The sequence below is a fragment of the Cydia splendana genome, chromosome 17, assembly GCF_910591565.1.
Source record: "Cydia splendana chromosome 17, ilCydSple1.2, whole genome shotgun sequence".
Lineage (NCBI taxonomy): Eukaryota > Metazoa > Arthropoda > Insecta > Lepidoptera > Tortricidae > Cydia > Cydia splendana.
In genome coordinates this window covers 18664934-18672383 of record NC_085976.1, presented here as the reverse complement: position 1 = coordinate 18672383, position 7450 = coordinate 18664934, and the positions used below count along the sequence as shown (strand labels likewise).

General features: G+C 35.8%; 1 long non-coding RNA gene across 1 annotated transcript; it reads right to left on the bottom strand.

The window, feature by feature from the left end:
• Positions 1-2809: 2809 nt before the first annotated feature.
• LOC134798898 (uncharacterized) lies at positions 2810-7246 on the bottom strand. The gene is made up of 3 exons (XR_010145282.1): positions 6837-7246; positions 5829-6436; positions 2810-5454 (listed from the first exon to the last, which is right to left on the bottom strand). It is a non-coding gene; the product is annotated as an uncharacterized LOC134798898 (long non-coding RNA).
• Between the last annotated feature and the right edge of the window lie 204 nt (positions 7247-7450).

The window sequence follows — 7450 nt, the reverse complement described above, 5'->3', positions numbered from 1 at the left end:
ATCTGTGAAAATTTCAACTGTCTAGCTATCACGGATCGTGAGATACAGCCTGGTGACAGACGGACGGACGGACGGACAGCGGAGTCTTAGTAATAGGGTCCCGTTTTACCCTTTGGGTACGGAACCCTAAAAACTACGGAGTACTGACTGCAGGGCAACACCTTTTGTAATTAAGTAAATATCGTGGAGTCGGCTTACACCCAACAGGGAATAAATTTGGCACATAAAGAAGGAAGGGTCCAATAAACAATATTAAAAAAATTTATGCACTGCTAAAACCAACCACATGATAATGCATAAAGATCACTCTTTGCCATTAAAGGGCATTTATAGATGTATTTATCAGAAATATTTGTTCCTGAATTATGAATGTTTGTAAAATGATAGCTGAACTTTACAAATCGCCACGATGGCTTGCCGGGTGTTGACTACAGAATGGTTAAACGCGATTCAAGGCATAATTTTAATTAGCTGCTCACTTCTTTTTTAGTTCATTGCACAATGAGCTATCAATTTTATATTTTAAACAACATTAATGAGCAAAAAGCGAAGAAAAAATCCTAAAGACGACTTTTTGAAGTTCAACCGCAAAATCGTACATAATATATAGTTTTAAATATTCAGTTAATAAGTACCTATTAACTTCATCCTTTATTAAACCTACAAACTTATTCAATTATAATCATGACAGTATTAACTAAACTAATGGACTAACCTTCACGAACAAATCGTCTTAGGGCTGTCCTACACCGAGCCAATTGTAGCCTAGTTGAATTGCAAATGAGGCTCATTCCTCATTCGGGTGCCAACCCTATTACTAGGCATTGCTCGGTTTGGTTTAATAGTTTGATAATATAACATGGGTACGATGTATCTTCTTCTTCTTTCCGTGCCTCTTCCCATTATTTGGGGTCGGCCCTCCTCGTTCTCAAGCGCCAGGTCGGGCGATCCTGGGTTGTCTCTTTGTTCAACTGGGTCTGTTTCAAATCCATTGATATGGTGGACCACCACGTAGCAGGCGGGCGACCTCTGCCTCTCTTATTATTCGGTAATGCCAGGGCTTTCCTCACGACATGGTCTTCGTCGCGTCTCATGATATGCCCGTACCATCTCAAGCGAGATTCTTGAATCTTGTCGGTGATGGGGGCGACCTTGTAGCTTCCTCTGATGTGTTCGTTACGTACTTTATCGAGTCTCGTCACACCGGCCGCCCACCTCAGCATCTTCATCTCATTGACATGGAGTTTTTGTTCATGCGCTTGTTTGATCGTCCATGGGTACGATGTATCTATATGTAAATTAACATTTGGCATGTTAGGTCGCGTAACAACAGTAATAATTATTTAGAAAATAAAAATTAACATGATGGCAATGAGGGATTGATTGTAGAAGAGGAAGCCGATTTAAACATAGGTACATTTTGACATCAAAATAATATCTAAATGAAGTCGCGCTAATAATAAATGTAAATACAAGCATGAATAAATTAAGTACCTACATAATCTATACCACGGTTGATAACTGGTGCTTATATCAGGAGGTGATATCGACCAAGCCGCTAACATAATTTACTAAAATCATCATTTTAATAAGTATATTATACAATATTTTGTTTATTATTAACATAACAATTTCAAACATAAACAAGAATGCCATCAATTTATTCCCTGAATCAACCCAATACCACAGTTTAATAACCAAAAACAATTACAAACGTTTCCATAACTTCGCAATCGTAAATTCCCTCCCATACGAAATTTAATAACGAACTAATAATTTTCACAAATTGCAAGTACGATAACAATGATAATTACACGCGAAAAAAGCCGTAACAACCATTGGAGAAATCATTCAATTTTGAACCGTATTCTCTCGTAACAAGTTTTAATTTTAAACTAGTTTTTCAATGGCGGTTACAGCTACACAGTGGGGCAATAGTATTTTGAGCTTATATAAAAAGGGACTAACAATACCAAGCCTTTAAAGGTTGAAACGACCTTTTTGGTTTTATTGGTTTAATTCTCTGGAGTAATTGATGTGATCGATATTAAGGTAATAAAAGGAAGATGTCTGAGTTTGAGATCTAAAAGGACCATGGGAATTGCTTAAGGTCCAGTGTTCTGTGTTTATTTACGTGGCTTGATGAATTTACCAAACTCAGTCGCAGATTGTACGCAAGTATACATTTTTTTATTTTATTTTATTTTATTGGTGTTCAACTCTTGCGGGCTTACAGGTGGCCCCAAAACGCTCACAAGATAGTATATACATATAGGTAACGGCAGCTAATAGACGATAGGACATGAGTTACGTGAGCGAGCAAATTGAACCGATTTGACCGTCTTTAGCACAATTTTCCGATAATAGCCGGTTTACTACGTATCTTTGATTAATCTTGGTCACAACCTCAAGGTTAAGGAGCCATTATTACCTACCCGAGTTTCTCACTATTATATCTTGGAATAAAACTACTTAATTTTGTAGATTTATTTTATTGGAGCTTAACCACACACAAGGAATGACACGGGAGAAGAGAGCGTTCCATTTCACATATACTACACTCTCCCGGACTTATTCTAAAACTAATCAAGTTTTACTTAAGACTAAGTACATGGCAAAGAATTATTCATTAAGGCTATTGTAGCCCTGAATAAACTACATCAGTTACAGTGTGCTTTGAACCTAGAGTTAACATATTGGTTAATGAGTTGTTCAAAACGAGTACATATCTTGGCATCATTTATAAATAAATACAAGTTCAATTTGGCCTACGATATAAAACTTAACTCTTAGAGGTATCTAAAAGGAGTAGTACATAGTATATATATTATCTTGGCATCATTTATAAATAAATGCAAGTTAAACTTGGCCTACGATACAAAACCTAATTCTAATTACTATCGACATCATCATTACAATACACCATTTGATCAATATGACGTTTCCACATCATACCTTGAACCTCAATTACATAAGTTAAATCTGGAACAGATTCTGACACTATTTTGCCTACTATCCAAGGCTTATGGCCTTTTCTATAGTCTCTAACCATCACTTTTTGTCCTGTTACAAATTTAACTTTTCTTTTACATACCTCTCTCCCCTCCCTTTCAGATAAACTTTCAATTATCGGTGGAGGTTTAAGGCAGCTAAATCTATTCCTTAATTCCCTCCCCAACAACAAACGGGCCGGCGTTTCACCTGTAGTCCTTTGAGGTGTAGTTCTATAATCAAACAAAAATAAATTGATCGCAGAGTTAATACTGCATCCACTCTCTCTTATTTTGGTAACAGCTGATTTAAAAGTTTGTACAAATCTTTCTGCAGCCCCGTTCGTCGCTGGGTGGTAAGGTGGCGCAAATATTTGTTTAATGTTATTTTCATTACAATATTTGTTAAATTCCGTACCTGTGAACGTAGTCTGATTATCTGTGACTAGTTGGTCTGGATATCCAAATCGACTAAATAGCCTATCTAGTATATCAATTGTTTTAGCGGCTGTCATGTTTGACATTTCAAAAGCCTCGGGCCATTTACTGTAGCTGTCTATAATTACTAAATACATTTTATTATAAAATGGCCCCAAAAAATCCGCATGAAGTCGATACCATGGCGTAGGTGGTTTTGGCCATGATTGTGGGGATTTTATGGGATTTTTAAGATTTGATAAACAGATGACACATGACTTTCCAATATTTTCTATTTCTGAATTTAAATTTGGCCACCAAAAATAAGACCGTGCTATTTCTTTCATGCGAATGATGCCAAAGTGTGTTTTATGCAAACTTTTTAACACTGCTTTTTGGTTTACTTCTGGAATTATTACTCTGTCCCCAAAGTAAACAGCCCTGCTCCACACTAATTTCATTTTTCCTATTATGAAATGGTAAGAAATCAGATTTAATAAGATTTTTATTGGGCCAACCTGTTCTACAATATTCAATTATTTTACTCAAAAGTAGATCCTTTTCTGTATTTTCTTGTATTGTTTTGAAATTCAAATAGTCAATTTCCGTGCTGTTTGTATATAATACATGCATCAATTTATCTACATTATAATATATTGGATGGATATGTTGGCTGGTACATTCTTTATTGTCAGGATTTCTGGACAAATAATCTGCTGGATTATTGTTAGTTTTTATGTGTTTAATTTTACAGTTAAAAGCTGATAGAAATATAGCATAGTGTTGTAGCCGCTTTGCAGCCATTTTTGGTATACCTTTAGTTGGTCCAAAAATCCTGACTAGTGCAGCACTGTCTGTTTCTAATTCAAATTGCCGGCCATAAATATAGTTGTAGAACTTGGTGACCGCGAACACTATTCCCATGGCCTCCCTGTCTATGGCAGCATATTTCTGTTCAGTTGTGTTTAATTTTTTGCTAGCATATGCTATGGGCTTAACTATACCATTTTGGTCCCGGTTTGATAAAACAGCGGCTAGTCCATAGTTTGAAGCATCACAAGTTACTATTATTGGGAGGTCCGGGTTGAAATGTCTTAAATTGTCTGCAGAGGCTAATTTATTTTTAATTGTGTCAAAAGACTTTTGACAGTCCGCTGTCCAGTTAAATTTATTTATTTTAGTACATTCATATAATGGACTAAGAATCTTAGCCATGTCCTTTAGGAACCGGGAGTAATAATTAACTTTACCTAAAAATGATTTTAACATTGTTAGATTAGTCGGTGCTGGAACCTTTAGCAATGGCTCAATATTTGATTTTATGAGACTCATTCCCTCTTTATTTATGCGAAAACCAAACACATCTATGTGGCTAGTGAAAAGCTTACATTTTTCAGGTTTTAATTTGAAGTTACATTCTTGTAGTCTCTTAAGCACTTTGACGAGCGTTTCATACGTTTCTTGCAAACTTTTCCCTGCCACGTAGATATTATCAATAAACACAATTGTGTTTGGTATACCAATTAGTTTTTTACACATTAGTCTTTGAAAAGAACCAGGGCCAGTATTAACTCCATAGGGTAAGTATTTGTACTTATATGTTCCAAATTCTGTTACAATGGTGGTTAACAATTGACTTTCTTCAGTCAAAGCAGCTTGTAAGTAAGCTTCCCGAAGATCGAGCTCGCAGTAGTATTCTCCCTGTTTTAAAGTTTCAAAAATGTCCTCCACATGTGGAAGAGGGTAATGGTCTATTTCCAAATTTGGATTTAAAGTGACTTTATAGTCCCCGCAAAGTCTTACAGAGCCGTCAGGTTTTATAATTGGTACAACCGGTGTACCCCATTGACTCTGTTCGACTGGAACTATGCGACCATTCTTCTGTAATCTATCAATTTCATGTTTTACCTTATCTCGAAGTGACGAACCGGCAGAAACTTTGGTATGGCATCTTTATTTAATTTTAATGCAATTGCTTCACCTTTAAATGCACCCCACCCCGGGCTGAATAATGCTGCGAACTCCTGATCAATTAGTTGTTTGGCATCTGAAACATTTTTTATCAATATATTAGGATTACAATAAGCTACATTCTTAAAAATTGGAGGCCACATATTTAATTGACTTAACCAATCACGACCCATTAAACAAGGCGTTGAGGCATGTGACAAAGATATTTAATTCTTTGTATATATTATTATACTGCACTGGTATATTACGAATAATGCCCAGTGGCTGGGATTCTGATTGGTCGAAATTTCGAAATATTACTTTAGCTTTTTCAATAGTATATTCTGTTAAATATTTTTTGTGGTAAGTAAGAGGCATCACTGATACTTCGGCACCTGTATCGACTTCAAACTGCACTTTATGTCCATAACCTATTGTCAGCTCTAATACATGTGGTGGAATCCTACTCACTCTGTCAAATGTATAAGTTTTATACTCTTCATACAAGTTTTTTACTTCTTCCAATCCTTGTTCCTCTTTGTTTTCTTCTTTCGATACATCCAACATGTTTGTCTGTCGATACTTCTTTGGGCACATTTTATATATATGACCTTGCTGACCACATTCCGAGCAAAACTTTGTCTTCAGGGTACAATCTTTTTTGACGTGAGTGTCCTTCCCGCAGCAGAAGCATTTATTTTTGATGTTGTTATTCTTCTTTGTATTTTTGTCATACCTCTGTCTTGGCATTTTGGAATTAGGTTTAACATATGAAATATTGCTAGTTTCTTCTTCTCCATTAGCTTGCTTATATGCGGACTCTACTGTTTTTGCTAGGTTTATAAGGTCTTCTAATTTTGCCTGCGCACTTTGTTTCATCAGTTCAAATTTAATTAGCTTAGAGTACACTCCGTCAACAAGTTTTTCTTTAATCTGGTCGTCTTCGTCTTTGAATTGGCATTTCCGAGATAATTTTCGGAGATTTAACACATACTCTTCTATTGACTCAGTAGGTAGTTGGTTGCGTCGTCGAAACTCAGCTCTGTCTAACAATGGTGTCTTAGTAAGTTTATATTTTTCTCGTAGGGTCAAACAGATCACTGTGTTATGTCTTTCCTGTAGACATACACAAGAGTTAAGGGCTATAAAGGTTAATTTTCTTATTTAACCCTTATCCACGTGAAAAGGTCCTCCTTTTATTTAGAGAACTATGATAAAATCATTGCTTACATGCCCACAAGCTGTTAACTATTGCCCACAGGAGAGAAAACTAGTGTGTTATCGCGAACAGCACATTTTTCTCTCCTGTGGGCTATAGTTAACAGCTTGTGGGCGTGTAAGCAATGATTTTATCATAGTTCTCTAAATAAAAGGAGGACCTTTTCACGTGGATAAGGGTTAAATAAGAAAATTAACCTTTATAACCCTTAACTCTTGTGTATGTCTACAGGAAAGACATAACACAGTGATCTGTTTGACCCCGTAGCGTGTCGCATAACTCTTTGTAAGTTAATGTTATTGGTTTTTTTGTCTTGCACAAAATTTGTAATATTTCAAACACATTTGGGGTTATTTTAGTAATAAGCAATGCCACTTTTTTATCTTCTGGCACATCATTTAAGAGTATTATAGATTCTAACTGTTGTTCGAAGACCTCCCAATTGTCTCCGTTAAATGGTTTTATTTCGTAGTTTGTCATGGTCTTGTGTTTTGAAATTTTAGGTTGGGTTTGCTCTTTATTTTGGTAGTAATCACTTAACAACTTTCGTAACGCGTCCACCGTTGGATTTTGCGGGGACTGTAAACCTTCTTCATTTAATATCTTTATTAAAATGTCTTTTCCACACCGGTAAATGTAACTTCTTTTTCCTTGTTTAACCAAAGATATTAAAACATTGTCAGCGTCTTCTGTCAATGTCAATTCCGGAACTATACAATTATCTTTTCTTTTGCTATTCAGACTCATCTAAATTAATGTACAAGTCACATGAATTATCTTCCGAGGTTGGCTGTCAGCAGGGTGACCCTCTCGGGCCAGCAATTTTTAGTTTGGCTATAAATCCAATTATCAAAAATTTAAAATCAAAATTCAA